Source organism: Rhineura floridana, chromosome 2 (assembly GCF_030035675.1).
Source record: "Rhineura floridana isolate rRhiFlo1 chromosome 2, rRhiFlo1.hap2, whole genome shotgun sequence".
Taxonomy (NCBI): domain Eukaryota; kingdom Metazoa; phylum Chordata; class Lepidosauria; order Squamata; family Rhineuridae; genus Rhineura; species Rhineura floridana.
The window spans coordinates 215,150,876-215,170,441 of record NC_084481.1 but is presented as its reverse complement, the minus strand read 5'-3'; the positions used below and the strand labels follow the sequence as shown (position 1 = coordinate 215,170,441).

Genomic DNA, 19,566 nt, shown 5'->3' with positions numbered 1-19,566 from the left:
ATTGGACTCCAATGCCCATCAGCCTCAGCCAGTATAGTCAAGGGTCCGGGATGATGGAAATTGTGGTGCAACAACATTTGGAATGCCACAGAATAGCCACCCCTGTCCTAAGGAGTAGGACTGTAAAGGCAAACAAAAGCTGGGCACTCAAAAAGTAGCCAGGGCAGTCAAGAAAATTATACAGTGGCAATATTAGTCACATAAGATGAATAACAGGATGCAGGTATTGTTACTTTGTAAATTGCAGTTAATTGTATCCCACCTTCCAGGATACAAATCAGGGTTTCCGACTGAGGATGCTCAAGACAGAACGGTTGCCAATATAGCAAGCAGGCCCAGGGCACTCCTCCTGCATAATTTAGGTCCAAATGCGTTCTCAAGAGAGCTAGAGAAGAGCATCTATTGGTCCTTGTCAAGTGAGAGCATGGACAGTTGTGGAAAACTGTCAACAGGGCCTCGAACAAAACCCAATTACATGCTGTAGAAACATAAAGTCATAGGAAGGCATCTTATACTGAGGCAGACTATTGGCCCATCTAGCTCAATATTTTCCACACTGACTGTCATTGGCTTTCCTGCATTTCAGACTGGGACCATTCCCAGCCCTACCCAGAGATGCCGGGTTTGACCCTGGGACCTTCTGCATGCAAAGCAGATACTCTGCCACGGAGCTATGGCCCTTCCACAGCTGCCTCTTTGTAAGGCACAGCTGGGTGACCTGCAGCCTAATCTCATTTTAGGTGCCCCCCATGCCTCCTGAAGAGTTTCTTAATTATTGCTCCTACCTTTTTAAAATCCGTTTTCTCCTCTTTCCATGTTGTTTCAGAAGGGGTAGTATTTTGATAAAAACAAATGGATGTTTTGGTGGTTTTAAAAACATTTTTTCTCCTAGTTGTGTGGCTTGGAGCAAAGATGGTTTCCACCAGCTGTCTGAGAACAAATGAGTAGGCATCTCTTCTAAGGCCCTCTTGGTGGTGCCACTGCTGGGTGCTGCCAGGGCATTTACTGGATGTCCATTTTCTCATGCAAATGGCTTGCACATGGAAGCCTCTGTATCATGTACAAACCCTGACATTTGGATTGAGGCAATGGTGGTTAAGCTAGAAACACACACACACACACACAATCAGGGAGTGAAGACAGCCTTGCAAAGGCATTTATGCAAGTTTTTAGCCCACCCACCAGTAAAGGGGGGAAAAGAACAAAGACGCAAACATCACGGTGTACAGGGAGAGATATTTTGTTAAGACGTTTTACAGAAAGACTTGTTGTTTTGTTGTTATATGTCTTTAAGTCAATTATGGCTTATGGCAACCCTATGAATCTTTTTGGATATATTCATAGGGTTTTCGTGGTAAGAGGTATCCAGAGGTGGTTACCATTGCCTTCCTCTAAGCCTACAGCACCCTGTATTCCCAGGCAGTCTCCCATCCAAGTACTAACCAGGCCTGACCCTGCTTAGCTTCCGAGCTCAGACAAGATTAGGCTTGTTCAGGGTAGTATGGCCGTAGGCTCAGAAAGACTGGCTGTTTGTAATAACCCAAGAATTATTGTGTAATGTGCCCCTATGTTCTACTGTTTCTATTCAATTTCACTAAAAACGTCATACTTCTAGCCAGTGTTTCAATGGCTTCCAATCTGAATTTGTATTCTTGGCTCATTTATTCCATTTTGTGTGTCCATTTGTGTCCACTGTGTGTCCAAATACGAGGACTGGGTGTCTCTTTGGACATTTAAAACAATTACTTAAAACATGCCTTGGGTGCTGCCTGGTTGGCACTGATCTGAAAAAAGTATACAAACAAGCAAATACAACAGGGGAGGAGATCCTTTTCTTAGCCCAAGAGGAGTGGGTGGAGCAATGGATGTAAATGTTACCTTTGCTCAGTAGGCTACTTTCTACACCCACCCACCTCTTTTTGCCTTTCATCCAGGCAAGCAAGGGGCATTATCAGCATTCCAGCCAGGCAGAAACATTTGGGGTAAGAAGCAGGGCCAGCAACAGATGTGGCTGAGGACAGCGGTGCGTGGCCTGGGAAGGGTTCTGAGTGCCAGTTAAAGAGGCATGGAGGGCCACATTGGGCTCCCAGGCATGAGGTTCCCAACCTCTACAACACAATAAGCTATCCTAAAAATAATACGGTAATACCTCAGTTAACAAAGTAGATGCATTCCTGGACATCACTTCTTTAACAAAAACTTTGGTACCAGAGGTAGGAATAACATGGAAAGAATAGGGATAGGTTCCTACTCCAGCTCATAGATGGTGGGGGCAGCTTCAACAGGGGCTTTAAAGGGTGCCTCCTCCTCCCCCTCTGAATCGTATTGGATCCTTCCATCTCCAGCCCTGGAAGAAAGATCTCTTTAATGCAAACAAACATATAGGCTTGCCAGTTTCACCCTAGCAAGGCAAAGGCACAGGCTTATCAGTTTATCCACAGCAAAGGGCTCCTGCTGGGACGAAGGGCTGGATATAAATCAAATAATAAATAAATAGAATAAATAAAGCAAAGACACAGGCTGTTCAGTTTCACCTTAAAGCAAAGGCACAGGCTTGAAAGTTTATCCATAGCAAAGCAACGCTCATCAGTTTCATCCTAAAAAGAGACTTCCTTAAAAGGAGCTTCATTCCTGGAGGATTTGTTAACTGAGGTATTACTGTACTAACAAATGCTAATAACAATAACAACAATAATAATGACAATGATTATGCAAATCATTAACCAAATAGCCGGGAGTAACACATCTCACAAGAGTAACGCCAAGACAGCAAATGTCTGTATTGGGCTCTGCAGTGTGTTCCTGCAGTGATCAGGAAGAGGGGAAGGAGAACTGGGACCCAGGGGGAGGAGATCTGGGACCCAGGGGAAGGACCCAGTGGGTTACAGAGACAGGAGGCTGAAATGGGAGAAGGCTGCAGCACTTTAGACAGAAACTGGAGAAATGCTGCTGTCTGACAACAAGCCAGCCCCCGTTCCTCCTCTTCCCTCTCCTTTGTGGCCCCAGCCTCTGCTGCCACCTCCACTTGGAGGGGGGGGGAGCAGAGGCTGGACCAGAGACAGTGTCCAAGGAAGATCTTCCCAACCTGCCTCTGACCCCGTTGCCAGATATGCAGGCAGGCACAATTAGCACCCACGCTTTGCCCTGTTCGTAGGAGCATCCGCTTGTTAACCCAGTCCTGTTCAGAGACACCTTCCCCACGGAAATAGAAAGCCCACCCTGAACCTTCTTAAAGAGTCTTGAGGGGCATGTCTAATTGCTGCAACAACATCTTAGCTTGAATAGTCATGTTCTGTACTGCCGTGTAGACACCCAGAATTCTCTGTAACCTGTAAGCTGATTGATGAAACTCTCTAAGCTGAAATTCCATATTAAACATAATGGAGAAAAGCACACCAGAGGGTCCAAGTCTGAATCCAATGGTGTTGGCCAGGATTCTCTCCCCAAAATCAGCCTCTGACCCTCTAGAGCAAAAGAGTTTTTATGCCCCAGCCCAAGTGCCAAAGAGCCAGGCACGTATTCCCAGAGGAATACATTCCAGAATCTGGCTATAATTGCTAAGAACCTCCATGTGACAAAAATTTCCAATTGCAATGTCTGATCTGTTCTAAACCAAATTCTTGTCTTTTCTATTGATTTTCGGGGATGGGTGGGGAGGAACCCACAACAAATGCTCCTAAAATAGATTATTGCAGTTTTTCACAATTTAACCTTGAATATATCTACAAGTTGTTCTTTGGGCTTTGCTGAATGCTGTTCCTACTGAAATGTCACCCCTAAAAATGAGGACTAATGAGATACAAAAATAGTCCACTGGAAAGCTCTGCAGAAATTATTAATAATAAATTAAAGCCTCAACTGCTGTAGAGGCAAAATTGCACTAGACTGATTGCCCAGTACAGCTCCAAATTAACCATGTGGCCAGTGGACATCAAAAATGCTTGGAACAGCAAACACACAGATGAAATGAATTCTGTATATCAATACCAACATTGGACAAGGGCTGCAACAGGGGATTTGAGAAAATAGATTGTGAAGGTGATGTTGCTTTTAATGTGCATGAATTAGCAGTGAAACTGGGAATTGTATACATAGTCATAAGAACCTACTCATCATTTTTAAATTCTAGCCATATGTTATGTGAATTAATTTTATTCCCACTTTTGTAGATTGCCTTGGAATCTGTTCATGAAGGGCAGTTAAGAAATATTTTAAATAACAAACCTTCCCCATTAGTGTAATGATTACTGCTAGCACAATTGGACTTTCCCCTCTTTGTTCCACACACACACACACACACACCCTTCCCACATCTGATCCAGAGGGTTGGGAGCAACCCAAGAACAGATTTAGGGGGCATGGTGGGGGAGAGGGGGGAGTTTTGTTGCACAAGCTGAAATCCTTCAGTTGATGGAACTACTTCCTAACCGCTATGTTGAATGCAACCCAGAGCCTTCATGGATTAGACCAGAAATCCATGTAGTCTAGCTTCTTGTTCCTCCAGTGCTTCTGGGAAGCCCACAGGCATGTGCACAATTGTCAGGTGCCAGACAGGGGAGTCCTCATCAGAGAAGTCCTCATCAGAAGAAGACCAGGAAGCTCCGATCTTGGACCCAGCCCTGGTTCAGGTTCCATCTGAGGGTGAGGAGCCAAGGTCCTATGACAAGGCCCAGAATGGGCCATCTGCACCTGGGGCAAGTTCAGCCACTGACATTGAGGCTGAATGGGTTCTGAGCCCAAGGGAGAGGTATCACCTCAAACGCCAGTTGGAGACCTAGCCCATCCAGAGGAGTACCTGACTACAGATCTGGAATCCTTGGGAGCAAAGGACTACTTAGGAGTAAAGGACTGGCTGCACTGAGAGTCAGCTGAGGTTGAGGGTGTGATTCCAGCAGCTCCAGCATAAAAACCCCAATGCTAGGCTGGAAGATCTGCTGGAACAATGTCTGTACAACAGCTCTGTACTTGACCTGGCTGCTGATTGCTTGTTGACTCCAGACCTGACATTGGACTACTCTGGACCTGCCTCTTGCCTTGCCCTTGGCCTGCATTGCTGACAAACTGCCTGGCTCCTGACCTTGGACTGCTCTGACCTTGCTTCTTGCCTGATCCCTTTGTTGTTGTGGACTCTGACTTTGGACTGGCCCTGAACACTGCCTTGGTGTTGCCCTCAACTGTATAAGTGCAGCAAAATCTCCTGCCTCCTGAGGAACCTGGGGAAAACACAGGACAACAATATCCCTTTCTGACTGTTGCTCCTCAGCAAATAGTATTTGGTGGCCGCCTGCTCCCTCTCGATCTGGAGGATCGCTATAGCACTCATAACTAATAGAAAGTGATGACTTATTGATTGATTGATTTTTCAATTCTAAATATATATCTACATGAATTAATTTTATCACACTTTTTTACACTTCCTTGAAATCTGTTCATGAAGGATGGTTAAGAAATATTTTAAGCAACAAATACAGGGGGCAGTATGCGATGAATGCATCCTATCAGCACAAAGATTACCACTAGTGCAATGGGACTTTCCCTCTCTGCTCCACTTGCATGCACCCTACATCCTCCCCCATTATTATTAATACTTAATATCTTTATTCATTATTACTATTTGTTATTGATTTTATATATATTTGTTTTCAGCCCAGGGTTTCTTAACCTTCCTTTCAGCCCAAATGAGGCCCCCAAGGTGGCTAATCCTTCCTTAATTTATGTAATCACCTTCTAAAAGCAATCTAAGCTAATGACCATCACCATGTCCTTTGACGGTGAATTCCATAAATTGTTGTGAATATATATTGTCTGTCCCAGGAATGGTTCACCCAGTGGGGCAGCACCATAGCAATAGCTTCCCAGCAGCTGCTCTGCTGACACTTATCAGGAGGGTTGAGGCAACAGCGAGGTCATGGCTGTGCCAGTGCACCAGCAGGAGCACTAGATCAGCTCTGCAGCTCCAGCCACTGCTGCCAAGAGGTTCTTACTACGGCTCCATCCCACCAGGGGAGCCACTCTTGGCCTGTCCTACATCCATTGCCAATGAATTTCATTGGATAACTCTGGCTTCCAGTCTGATAAGAGAGGAGTGAAAACTTACCTCTTAACTACTTTTTCCGCAACTGTGCATAATTTGATACACATCTGTGATATCCCCTCCTAAACTAAAAATGGCCCAGTGCTCTAACCTTTCCTCATAAGGAAGATAATACAAACACCTGATCAGTAAAGTTGTGCTTTTCTGCATCTTGAGATGGGGTTGAGATATGGCCACACTATAGCTTTGCATAAAGGCATGACAATACCAGCAATCCTTTTCCTAATCATCCTCAGCTTGAAAACTGCCTCTTTCATCACTGCTACAAACTGAGTTGAGGTTTTCATTTTGCTATTCACCATGACCATACCATGGGTATCTTTCTGGGCTAGTCACTGCCAGTTCAGACTACATCATATGGAGTTAGGTAAATATTTTTGTATACCTCCCAAGTGATGTTGAAAGATGTCAGGGTTTCACATACTGCCTAGTCAATATGCACAGCACCCAAGTGAACAATATGTATGAAATGCCATTTATCCAATCACGTGGTGCATGCTCAACAACATTGTTTGGAGACTATGCACATAATCCAGTGATTGTATGGAGCATCATTGGCTTCTGACATTTATTTGTGCACATTCTCTATGATGCCTAGTAAATGTACACAATCACTGGGGTTCATGCACATTTTCCATTCAACACAACAACGTATCAGACACAGACATTGATATACTCTTGACAAGGGATGAGGGAGAAATTCAATTCAGTTCACATTCAAAGGCAAATCTATGTAATTTGCACTTTCCAAAACAATATGTGAACCAAAACACAGTCATCTTTCAGAATTTGCATATCTCTGAATTTTGCAATGCAATTCTCCAGACAAGTAATGGTGTACAAAAATCAAGTGTGCATACCAATGCATATATTACTGAGAATAGCATACAAATGTGCATTATATTAGGAAAAATGCTTTGCAAAGAGGTGTACATTAGGCAAAGTTGCTTACAAAAATGTGTATATTTAGAGAAAGGCACACTAAAATGCTGATGAATTTTCATGAGGAGTTTAAAAATTGCAAACTGATGTGGAAATGTGGCAAACTGAACTTACGAGTGGGAAAAAGAACTCGAGAGAAACCGGACTTGATCAGTTCACCCATCCCTATCCTGGACTACATGTCTATGTGTTGATTCTACAGAGGAAAATATGTTTGGGAAGAGCAGGATCCTTCACTTCAGCTACACACATGCCACCATCTTAGCCCTTTGCTTTCTTCCGTGGTATTGAAGATGCTAGCTTGAAATAGCTATCCACCGCAGATTTCTTTTCTTTCCAAAGCAAGCCCCAAGAAAATAACAAATCTCTCTCTGCCGCTTAGGGAGCCATTCAGCCAAGCAGTGTTATTTTCAGACAGCAATTAGTCAAGAGTTTTTCTTTTCTTTTGCCCAGCTCAGTTGCCTCGCCCCCCTCTACAAAATGTCAAAAGGCAGCTTAGAAAGAGCACACACAAATCTCCCAGTAGCACTTCATATAACACTTTTTGTGCTCATCTTGCAGCTTTCATTTGTCTGATTAAGAGGGGCTGGGGCTTGTTATGTAATGTATAACACAAAGAATCTGATATGTAGTTCATTAGACAAGAAAGGAGGTTACCCAGTGAAAGTAAAGTATTATACTTCTTCATTTCTATTTTATTTATTAAATTTATATCCCACCCTCCCAGAAGGAGCCCACAGAGTTCCATAAGAAACATCAAAATAAATTGGGGTTAAAAGTGTATAAATCTCTCTGGATTAATTCATGCTATTTCATACTTTCACCTTTTTCCCATGCAAAATAATTGTCATTCCTTTTCTTAAGAGGCTACCAAGGCAATGTTCTGCATTGATATCTTTGTGCCAGGCATATGCTCCAGTCTCTAGTTGTATAGGGTGATGGAGTCATCATACCACTTTTTTTTAACATTTATATCCCACCTGTCTTCCAAGAAGCTCACGATAGCATATATGGTTTTCCCCTTCCTCATTTTATCTTCATAACAACCCCATGGGAAAGGTTAGACTGAGAGACTGTGCCTGGCCCAAGGTCACCCAGTGAGCTTCATGGCTGAGTGGCACTTGGAACCCTGGTCTCCCAAGTCCTAGTCCAATTATTACACCATACATACAACTGAAAAGGGCCTTTTCAGTTGTAGCTCCCCATCTGTGGAATGCACTCCCCAGTGAGGTCCACTTGGCACCTTCATGGATATCTTTTTGGTGCCAGGCAAAGACACGTATATTTTTGAAGGCATTTGATAGGCTGATGTTATGTTATTTTTTTGTGTACTGCCAAAGGCTTTCCGTGGCTGTATGGGGATGGTAGTTGCTTTATTATTTTGTTTTTATGGTATGGTATATTTACAGTGTTGTAAGTCGCTTGGAAACCTTTGGATTACAAGCAACAAATAAATCCTGTTTGTTATTTTTATAACCCAGGAGGCCTCTGAGCCTGAGCAATATGGCCTGTGGGGCCCTGAATCTGCTAGAACCCATTATATTTGCTGAAGAAATCAGGGCTTCCACATTTCAAAAGAGATTCTGGGATAACATAGTCCCCAGGGATCACGAGAATCACTACCTGAAGATGCCAGAGACCATCTTGGCTGTAAGACCCTCTCCCTGCTTGCTGGCCTCTTTCCACCTGGCCTGGAAGGGTGGGGCCTTGACTGACTGCAGCTGTAAAAGGTATCATTACCTGAAGATACCAGAGACCACCTTGACTGTGGGGTGTTGTTTAGGGGCTTCTGTTTGGGTAAAAGTTTAATTTCTGATGGTCGGTCTTTTGCTTTGCTGTTATTGGGATTATGCTTCTGTATTTTATTGGATTTTATTAGGAATTATAAGGATGTATCAATTTATTGTATGTTTTTATGATATTTTTGTTAACTTATTGACCATTTGAATTTATTTCTTACAGTGAGTTGTGTAACTTTTTTTCTGTTCATGTTGTGAGCCGCCTTGTGCATAAATTGTTATGGAAAGGCGGCATACAAATAAACAGTGATGATGATGATGATGATGATGATGATGAGAAGGAAGAGTACCACTCTATTCTGCTTTGATCAGTGCTCACCTAGAGCCTTGTGCCCAGTTGTGTGCACTGCAGTTAAAGAGGGATATGGACAAGCTGGGGCATATCCATAAGAACATAAGAACATAAGAAGAGCCTGCTGGATCAGGCCAGTGGCCCATCTAGTCCAGCATCCTGTTCTCACAGTGGCCAACCAGGTGCCTGGGGGAAGCCCGCAAGCAGGACCCGAGTGCAAGAACACTCTCCCCACCTGAGGCTTCCGGCAACTGGTCTTCAGAAGCATGCTGCCTCTGACTAGGGTGGCAGAGCACAGCCATCACGGCTAGTAGCCATTGATAGCCCTGTCCTCCATGAAGTTGTCTAATCTTCTTTTAAAGCCATCCAAGCTGGTGGCCATTACTGCATCTTGTGGGAGCAAATTCCATAGTTTGACTATGCGCTGAGTAAAGAAGTACTTCCTTTTGTCTGTCCTGAATCTTCCAACATTCAGCTTCTTTGAATGTCCACGAGTTCTAGTATTATGAGAGAGGGAGAAGAACTTTTCTCTATCCACTTTCTCAATGCCATGCATAATTTTATACACTTCTATCATGTCTCCTCTGACCCATCTTTTCTCTAAACTAAAAAGCCCCAAATGCTGCAACCTTTCCTCGTAAGGGAGTCGCTCCATCCCCTTGATCATTCTGGTTGCCCTCTTCTGAACCTTTTCCAACTCTAGAATATCCTTTTTGAGATGAGGCGACCAGAACTGTACACAGTATTCCAAATGCGGCCGCACCATAGATTTATACAACGGCATTATGATATCGGCTGTTTTATTTTCAATACCTTTCCTAATTATCCCTAGCATGGAATTTGCCTTTTTCACAGCTGCCGCACACTGGGTCGACATTTTCATCGTGCTGTCCACTACAACCCCGAGGTCTCTCTCCTGGTCGGTCACTGCCAGTTCAGACCCCATGAGCGTATATATGAAATTAAGATTTTTTGCTCCAATATGCATAATTTTACACTTGTTTATATTGAATTGCATTTGCCATTTTTCTGCCCATTCACTCAGTTTGGAGAGGTCTTTTTGGAGCTCTTCGCAATCCTTCTTTGTTTTAACAACACCGGAACAATTTAGTGTCGTCAGCAAACTTGGCCACTTCACTGCTCACTCCTAATTCATTAATGAACAAGTTGAAAAGTACAGGTCCCAATACCGATCCTTGAGGGACTCCACTTTCTACAGCCCTCCATTGGGAGAACTGTCCGTTTATTCCTACTCTCTGCTTTCTGCTTCTCAACCAATTCTTTATCCACAAGAGGACCTCTCCTCTTATTCCATGACTGCTAAGCTTCCTCAGAAGCCTTTGGTGAGGTATCTTGTCAAATGCTTTTTGAAAGTCTAAGTACACTATGTCCACTGGATCACCTCTATCTATATGCTTGTTGACACTCTCAAAGAATTCTAATAGGTTACTGAGACAGGACTTTCCCTTGCAGAAGCCATGCTGGCTGTGCTTCAGCAAAGCTTGTTCTTCTATGTGCTTAGTTAATCTAGCTTTAATAATACTTTCCACCAGTTTTCCAGGGACAGAAGTTAAGCTAACTGGCCTGTAATTTCCGGGATCCCCTCTGGAGGAGGGCAACAAAGATGGAGAGAGGCCTGGAGACCAAACCCTATATGGAAATATTTATTTATTACATTTATACCCTACCTTTCTTTTCATCATAGAAACCCAAGGCGGCTTACATATGGTTCCCAAGCAGTCTCCCATCCAGGCACTGACCAGACCTGACCCTGCTTAGTTTCAGTAGAGTGCTGGCCTCATGTGCCTTCAGACCATAGCCTGGGACTAAGATTGAGGGAGCTGGGTATGTTTAGCCTGGTGAAGAGGCAACTTAGAGGCAACATGACTGCCATCTTCAAATTTTTGGAGCGCTCTAACAAAGGAGGAGGAAGAAACGTGTTTTCTGTTGCTCCAGAGGGTAGTACGTTCAAGGACATCTCCTTGAAAGTTCAGACTAACCCAAAGGGGATTCCACTGCCCCACTGGCATAGAGCCACCAGACACCACTGAATGAGAAGGAAAAGAATTTAGACTAAACACTAGGAAGAACTTCCTAACGGTATGAGCTGTTTGACAGTGACACAGACCACCAGGACAGCCACTTCTTAGGGATACTGTAGCCATTGCTTTTCTCTATCAGCAAAGGGTTGGATTAGATTACCTTTGATGTCTTTTCCATATTCTTTGATTGTATGGGTAGAACGTGTTTGGGGGTCACTATGAGGAAAAATCTGGATCCATCAAACATTTCTCAGAGCTGAACTAGATGGTTCTACCCAGCTCTCAGTATCTGAAGTGAAAACAAATCTCCCCTTCTGAAAACCCAATTAAAGATAAAAGGTTTTTTTCCCTGCACACTGCAGCCTGCTCTGCCATTGGTAGAACACATCTCTTTGGGAAAGACTGATTCTGGCTGTAGGTCACTCATCACACTACATGGGGACATTTATTTGTGGGTTTCCCATAAAGACGGCCACTGAAACTGTTAATTCATTTAACTGTGTACAGATTGATGACACTACCTGTTCCCTAACACCGAGGTCAAGCAAACAGAAAAATCAACCAGGCTGGGCAGTGGTTGGCGATGGGGACGTTCAGTTTGCTTTCAAACCAGGCAGACAGCAACCATTGTTGATTTGTCACATTACATTTCTGTAAGACAGGGATGGGGAACTTCAGGCCCAGGGGCCAAGTGTGGCCCTGCAGGCCTCCCTGTCTGGCCCTTGAGACTCTTCCCAGGTGACACCCCACAATGGCCCTGCATTGCACTCTCCTGGAGTGTTTTTTCTCTAGCTAGAATGTCCTTGAAATCTGATCAGGCTCGTTGTTTCCTTGGATGGAGGACAGAGAGGGGTGAGTGAGTGGGAAGCAAGTAGTCTGCTGTACAAAGGTGAACAATCAATTATTGCTCCACTGTGTCCACTTTTGCCTCTGACATTATCTACCACTGGCACGTGGCCCCCAGAAGTTTGTCCAGAGGGGAACGTGGTCCTTGGGTTCATCCTGAAAAACATTCCCTACCCCTGCTGTAAGTTTTTCACTTGGATTTAAGGAAGAGAATCCATTCTGAAAATCTGCCCAAGAACTTCTTCCTCCTTACTTTTCATCCATTTTGGGGGAAACAAATTCCTATAATAGATAAATGCCTTAAGGTAGACTGAATGCAGATCAACAACTTACACACACACATGTATGTTTTCGCATCCTTAACGCTGAAAAATCGTCTTCGCAGGCTACAGCCTTCCCTTGGGCTCTGACACTTGCAAAACAGTAAACCTCTTTAAACAAATAGCAGATATGTCACAGAATAAACAGAAGCACCCTTGATCAGATCCATAAAAGTCTTCCTGAAAGCCAAGCGAAATTACTATGATGAAGAGATGTTGAAAACAGGATTTGTATCCTGAGGCTAAATGCAGTGGGAGATTGATGCCAAAGCAGAACAGTAAAATTGCAACCAGATAATATGATGACCTGTTTTGCATGTAATGCTCTAGCTGTGGCTTGATTATGCTGATGCTTCTGTTTATTTTATGAGGCAGGGGTGCCCAGAAGCACCAGCATGCCTATGAGTACCTCCTATGGCACCTGTGAGAGATCTCAGTAAATATTACAACCCTCCCCCCAAAAAAATCCACAATGCTGAGAGACTGTTTCTTCCTCCTGTTCAGTTCCTGTCCATGCTGGCTCAACCTCTCCTACACTGAACACGCCCCCTTAAATATGCCCACATGTCATTGGATGCCAGGACTGGACACCCACATTCCCTTCTGTTCTGAACAGAGGAAAGGTGCAAAGAGCTTCCCTCTGTGAATGAGTGTGGAGGTGGTTAATATCAGTGCCTTTTCCCCACTGATGGGCAAGGGGGGAATGCCTGCATCCTTTTGTGGTCTTGCCTCTCTTTCTGCTCTTTTAGACATGGCAACCATTTTGTTATGACACCCTCCCACATCAGCCATTTTGGGTAATACCATGCACCGATGGCAGCCATTTTGTGACTGGTGTCCACAGTACTTTCTCAAAATTCCAAAAGTGACCATTGGCCCAAAAAGGTTGGCAATCCTTGACACAGGTTCATTTCAGATGCTAAGATGAAGATGTATAGGGTACGAGTGGAACCTTCTACTGTGATGAAACCTCCTACCTCTAATCCAGCCTTTCCCAACCAGTGTGCCTCCAGATGTTGTTGGACTACAACTCCCATCTTCCTGACAATTGGCAATGCTAGCTGAGGCTGATGGGAGTTGTGGTCCAACAACATCTGGAGGCACGCTGGTTGGGAAAGGCTGCTCTAATCATTCATTTCACCATTGTTGTAAAATCAGAAAAGGACTTGAAAATCAGGTCAATGACAAGGCATTAAGCTTATCATATTGGTGCTTTTTTCACCATATACCACCTTAAAGACCTGTCAAGAGGAGGCTCTCTATGACTAAACGGTTTGTGACCTCCATATAAGGAACACATTTTGGGTCCATTGGTAGACAACGGCAGTTGTGTTTTCTCCTTCCTTGTGCTCTCCTGCTCTTTTCTCTTACAGAAACTATGGGAAAGCTCATTTATTATCACAGCTGGCAAGAAAAAGTTGTCATTTGATGACGTTTCCCTGTCATTCTCCCACAATGAATATACCCTCCAAATGGCCAAATGTCTACATATCCACATCTTGAAAAATGATCAAAACTAATCTTCTGGCTGCAGGCTCCATAGCAGGGAGGTGGGGCAAGCTGGCTAGGGAGGAAGTGCTGTCTTCTTTTTTCTCAAAGGAACAGTATGGACAACTTTTAAAGGTTTAATGATGGCAGTGATAAATACATCTCACAAGAGGTTCCTGTATTTGGTTTTAGATGCAGGTGAGCTTACCCAGTAGAATTCTCCAGAGATATTTATCCTGCCATACATCAAACATCAAAATACAATTTCTTTTTTTCCCCTTTTGTTAATATATATAAAAAAGAAAATACAAGTATGTTCAGATGCACGCAGTTTTTCATATCAAATTATAACTTAGAGTTCTTATATGATCTTACATAATATTGTTAAATGCAAAAACATATAATTAAAATTAAATTCATCTGCCTCTAAGTATACAAATGTTAGAGATATACTATAGAAGTACTATACAAAAATATTGTAATTTTCTATATAAAAGGATACAATTCCTTAATTTTTATTTATCTATTTCAGGTGATATATCTCACCATCCTATTAAAATAATCACGGTAGCAAGCAATAAGCAATATTACAGTGAGCTAAAACGTGATCATTAAGAAAAAATAAAACAGATCATCACCAGTCAATAAGCCGCTTGACATGACAACAGACCACCAAAGCTTAAAGAGCAGCACCTCTCCACACTATACATGTAAAGCTCCTCCCCACCCAATTCCTGGGAACTGTAGTTTGTTAAGGGTGCTAGGAATTGAAGTTCTGTGTGGGGTAAACTACAGTTCCCATGATTCTTTTGGAGGAAGTCATGCACTTGAAATTATGGTCTGGATGTAACCTAGAAAGTCTGCTGGAAAAGATCTGGGTTTGGAGCCCACAGCTGAGATGGTGCCAGTTGGAGCCTGTTGGGGCAGGGCATATTGTGTTCCATAGTCTTCATACCAAAATTGAAAGAGATGTCCAACTGTATTGAGCAGGGCGTTGGACTTGGTGGCCTTATAGGCCCCTTCCAACTCTACTATTCTATGATTCTATGTACCCATCAGGGCAGGCAAAAGGAAATGCTTCTTCACACAGTGCATGGTTCTACTATGGAATTTGCTCCCACAAGTTGAAGCGATGACTACCAGCTTGGATAGCTTTAAAAGACAAATTCATGGAAGATAAGGCTATCTATGGCTATTAGTCATGATGGCTGTGTATTGCCTTCATTAGCTGAATATCAGTTGCTGGGGATCACAAGCTGGGAGAGCCCTTTTGTGATTATGTCCAATCTGTGGGCTTCCCAAAAGCATCTAGTTGGCCACTGTGGAAACAAAATGCTAGACTAGCATTTTGGTCTGATGCAGCACGGGTGTTCTTAATCCTCAGGGGTACTCCTATGGGAGGAAGCAGATCTTGGGATACTGTGGTCCCTCCTTGAACGTATTTTAAAATAAAACAGCATCATAGCCAGCAAAACAGGAGGGACAGCTAAATCATCCCAGCAAAGAAGCCACCCTCAACATTCCACAACAGAATTCACCCAGACCTCGAAATCTCTTTATGAACCCTTTAACTACCTTGTAAAGGTGGGTCTCCAGTCCTGGCATCCAGTGAACTATGGGCATGTTCAGTGTAGGAGAAACCATGCCAGTGCAAACAGGAACTTAGCAGGAAGAGTAAACAGTCTCTTGGGTATTGTGTATTGTTGATGGGATATTTGTTCAGGCCTTTCACGGGCACCGAAGGAGGTACTAGGGGGAACACTGGCGCCCACGGGCACCACATTGACAACCGCTGCCCCAACTGCTTAAATAAATATTTATTGTTGTTATCATTAGTATAGCCCTGGTATAACTCTCTGATCTCCTGAGGAATATTTACTTGAACAGTGCTGGCTTGTAGATGTTCCTTCTTTTCTAGCACATTTTTCTTCTTTGGTATTAATGAAGGCATTGACCATCCTATTCTTGAGTGCCTTGGTTGGTGGTTAGATGGAGAGAAGCAGAGCAGGGGCATTGTGAGAGAAAATGTTGAGCAAAGTGGCTCCTATTTTAGGCCTCGGCTCTACATGAAGCAGAACAAGGTGGTAAAATGCCAAGATGCTCTGGTGGCTTTTGTCATTTGAGACTGGTGAGGCAGAAGACAGAGAATCCAACTATAGGTGGAGCCAGAGCCAATGACTGGCAGGGCCAGAGCCAATGAGGGGCAGGGCCAACTAATTCTAGTTTTGTGCCCATCCACCTTCCTGCTGAGCTCTACAAGGGCCACAATGAGACTGCAGAAGAGGAAGCTGACAGCCAGTGCCACCCCCTGGACTGGATGTAACTAAGGCGGCAGGCAGGTGGCGACTGGCTGGGGGCAAATTGAGGTTGGTGAGGCAGCACCCTGTTTGCCCTAACAGACCAGCCTCCACTGCTGAGATGGCAGAATAGATTGCACCATTTCAGACTGATATTAAAAAATTCTGCAAATAGAAAACCAGCAGGGCAGCAAGGGGCTGGACTTGAATCTTTCTCCACACTGTGCTAGTTTTCTATTTGCAGGGAAGTTTCTTTTGTGAAGAAACTATGAAGGATCATACAGAAGTGGTACCGCCGCCACCGCCACACACGCACACACCTGCAGTCTGAAATGAGACAGTCTGTTATCATCTCATTCTGTTGTATGTGTGGACCCAGGCTGCATTCGCATTGCACTTTATTCCATTATTCTTACAATTTCTTACCTGATAATTTGTGCGTTATATTTGATCTTTCAGATGACATACAAGCTCGTTCTGGAAATCTTGTGGAATATAGTGCAAGTTTAGTACTAATTTTTGGATAAATAATACCAGAAACAATCCATTTGCAAGCTGGGGAACCCGAAAAATCCTGGGAGCTCTTTGCTAGCTGCAGTCACTCATGTGACAGGCATCCCAGCATGCAGTGCACTCCCACCCTTTAGGTGGAGGGGGGGGGTTGCCTGATGAAAATTGTACCAGTATTCCAGCATAGGCGAAGGTAGCAGCGGCATTTTCCACACACCCCATGTCTACACAACTAAAACAAAAAAGGCAGATGCCAAAGGGAGAGGGATTGCATGGTGACAAGATGAGATCTTAGACCTCCTACACAGTGGAGAACTACAGTGCGCACGTGTATAACGTGTGAGGGATGAAAACAAGACATTCATTGCAGCTGTGCGAAAGACATTTGCGCAAAATGCTGGTATATCAGCTGGAAAATCTGCTGTTCCTTAATGCCACAGGTACTGCAGTGTGAAAGGAATTTTAGAAATCGGGGCAGAAGTGCTACCATTTTAATCCATTAAACTAACACAAAAAACCCCAAGTCTGAAAGCAGCCCCAGTCTTTGTGGTTGTGCACATCTGTCACATAAGGGTGCATTTTTTATCATGAAAAGTATACAATCTTCAGCAGAGCACCCCTCAGTAGTGCGTTGCACACTTCCCCAAGCAGTGAGAAGTTCCAGGTGTTGCGCATTTCAGGTTTGGTTTCCATTGGATGAGACTGCACTGTAGAGCCGGTCCTACCATTAAGCAGGATGAAGCAGCCACCTCAGGCAGTGGATGGTACGGGGCATGATGGGACAAATGGTGTCAGCCTCCAGCCTTTCCTCCTGAGCCCCTCAGCCATTCCCATCTTGGATGACAGAATACACCCTGCCTTGCGCCTCCCAAACCAGCCTGCTGCCCTCAGATGTTAACGGAGGGCACTGTTCCATCACCAGTATTGAAGATTCAGCTGCCAGTCTGGACAGCTCCCCATATAGAATGTGGGTGGGGGGTTCTCTTTTGCTTTCATGAGGAATTATACAGCCACAAGAGTGGCTGTATACTATAGCCAGCGTGGATTTTTCACATTCTGCAATGTTAAGTTGAAAATACCCCCCATGCCATTCTGAGGCTTCCCATAAACTCATTTCAAAACAAAACCGTACAAAACTTATAGTCCTGAACTCAGAAACGCTTGCTTAACAACCCTCTCAATTTTCATGGCGATACACAAAACAGTCAGAGAGAATCAAGAATTCAAAGTGTAAAAAGAGAGGGGGGGAAACCAGAGCCCTTTTGGACTTTTTTCTGTCAGAGTTCTCATAATCTGTTGAAATTCATTAAAAATCAGCCATGTTCACAGAGTACCTGTAATCCTAATACTGACCTTGCCCTATACTCTGACCTTCATCTTCTGCAGTTTAAAAGTTAAAAAAAATGCCTGGCTGAGTGGTGGCAACACTTGCCATCTCCAAAGATAGCGAATTATATTTTTGTATGTTTGTTGGTATTCTTCTTACTTTGCTTCTTTCCTGTGTTACTAATGTTTCTACAGAGAATCTAAACTAGAAATTTTTATTTCCCTCATTATTCATCCTAGAAATCTGTGTCAAATTTATTTTATCAATTTCAAAGCCTTTTTATTGGTCAATGTCATATGATGCTGAAGACAGCCTTTTGTGTTTCAAATTGGAAGTTATGTTCTATTTTGGGTACATTAACAGCTGAATCTGAAACTGCAGTTTGATGTAAAATCAGACTGATTACAATATGTTGCTACTTCAGCAATGACTCTTAGCTGTGGGGAAAAAGAGGATGCATGTTTTCACCTTGCTATGTTTAAACCACTTTATTTATGGCAAGGTGGGCACAGTCGATTAAAAACATAGAGCACACCTAGAATATTGCTAGAATATATTTCACCTCCCACTGTTTTATCTTGTGCAAATTGAGACACTCCTGAGGTCCTCTGGAGACTATTCTGCAGAAGTCAGTGCCATTATTCCACAATTATGTTTGGAGTTTTGTTGGTGTAAATTTTGCAAAGTGTTGCTGTACTTCACATATTCACAGAAATAGAAACAAAAGAAAATGATTTCCTATAGGAAACGTCACTAAAATTGCAAAGTAAATCAGACATATTTAAAGTGACCATCTGAACTATATCAACTGTCTGTATAATGTTGCTTCCTCCCTGCTAAAACAAGATCAGCACAGCACATGTCTTCTTTTTATTATTTGGGCTGATTGCAGGTGTTGCCACCACTCACCATATGCTCAGAGGCACATGTTACCAAATTCTTCCAAGCTAGACAGCAAGTGGATTGGACTGTGGAAGACCAACCCAAATTGTGTTTGCATTCTGACAAATTTGTAGGGCAGTCCAATATCTCAGAGAGAAGTTCAGGTCTCCTGCTTCCCTGGTGCATTCACTATAGCTGCCTAATTTCCCTGCTTTTTAAAGTTTGATAGATATATCTGTGGGCTATAGGTACGTTCTTAAACTGCAAGGTTTTTTGCCTATTAGTGAATTATTCTATGTTCAGATTATGATTATGAACTATGTAGTTCATATTTATACAAATGCATTTTCATGCCCTTACCCAATTAGCTAGAATACTGTTATGACTAGGAGGGACATTAGAAACAGTGATCATTCAAGCAAATGTGGAGCTGCAATAAAACACTGCAGTATATCCCCAGCCCTAGGAAGATGGTGGTGGAAACCCTGAATGGTTTTCAGAGAGTAATGAAGGACTGGATAGGGGGAAATAACCTGAAACTTTCATCCATACAAGATGAAGTTACTGATGGTTGGAGGAGTTTCTGATCTCGGAATGGTGGCTGAGCTAGCTGCACAGATTGCCTATTCATTTCTAGGCTTCATAACACACGCACTCTGCTCAGTATCTGAGGTTATACTTTGTGCGCCCTTGCCAACGAAGTTCAGTAGGAGCCTTTTTGCTGATG

General features: G+C 43.4%; 1 protein-coding gene and 1 pseudogene across 1 annotated transcript in view; one reads left to right on the top strand and one right to left on the bottom strand.

The window, feature by feature from the left end:
• BEGAIN (brain enriched guanylate kinase associated) overlaps positions 1 to 19,566 on the top strand; it is a 194,601-nt gene that overhangs the window by 141,479 nt on the left and 33,556 nt on the right. The window lies entirely within an intron of this gene.
• LOC133378514 (5S ribosomal RNA) lies at positions 1,395 to 1,513 on the bottom strand (annotated as a pseudogene).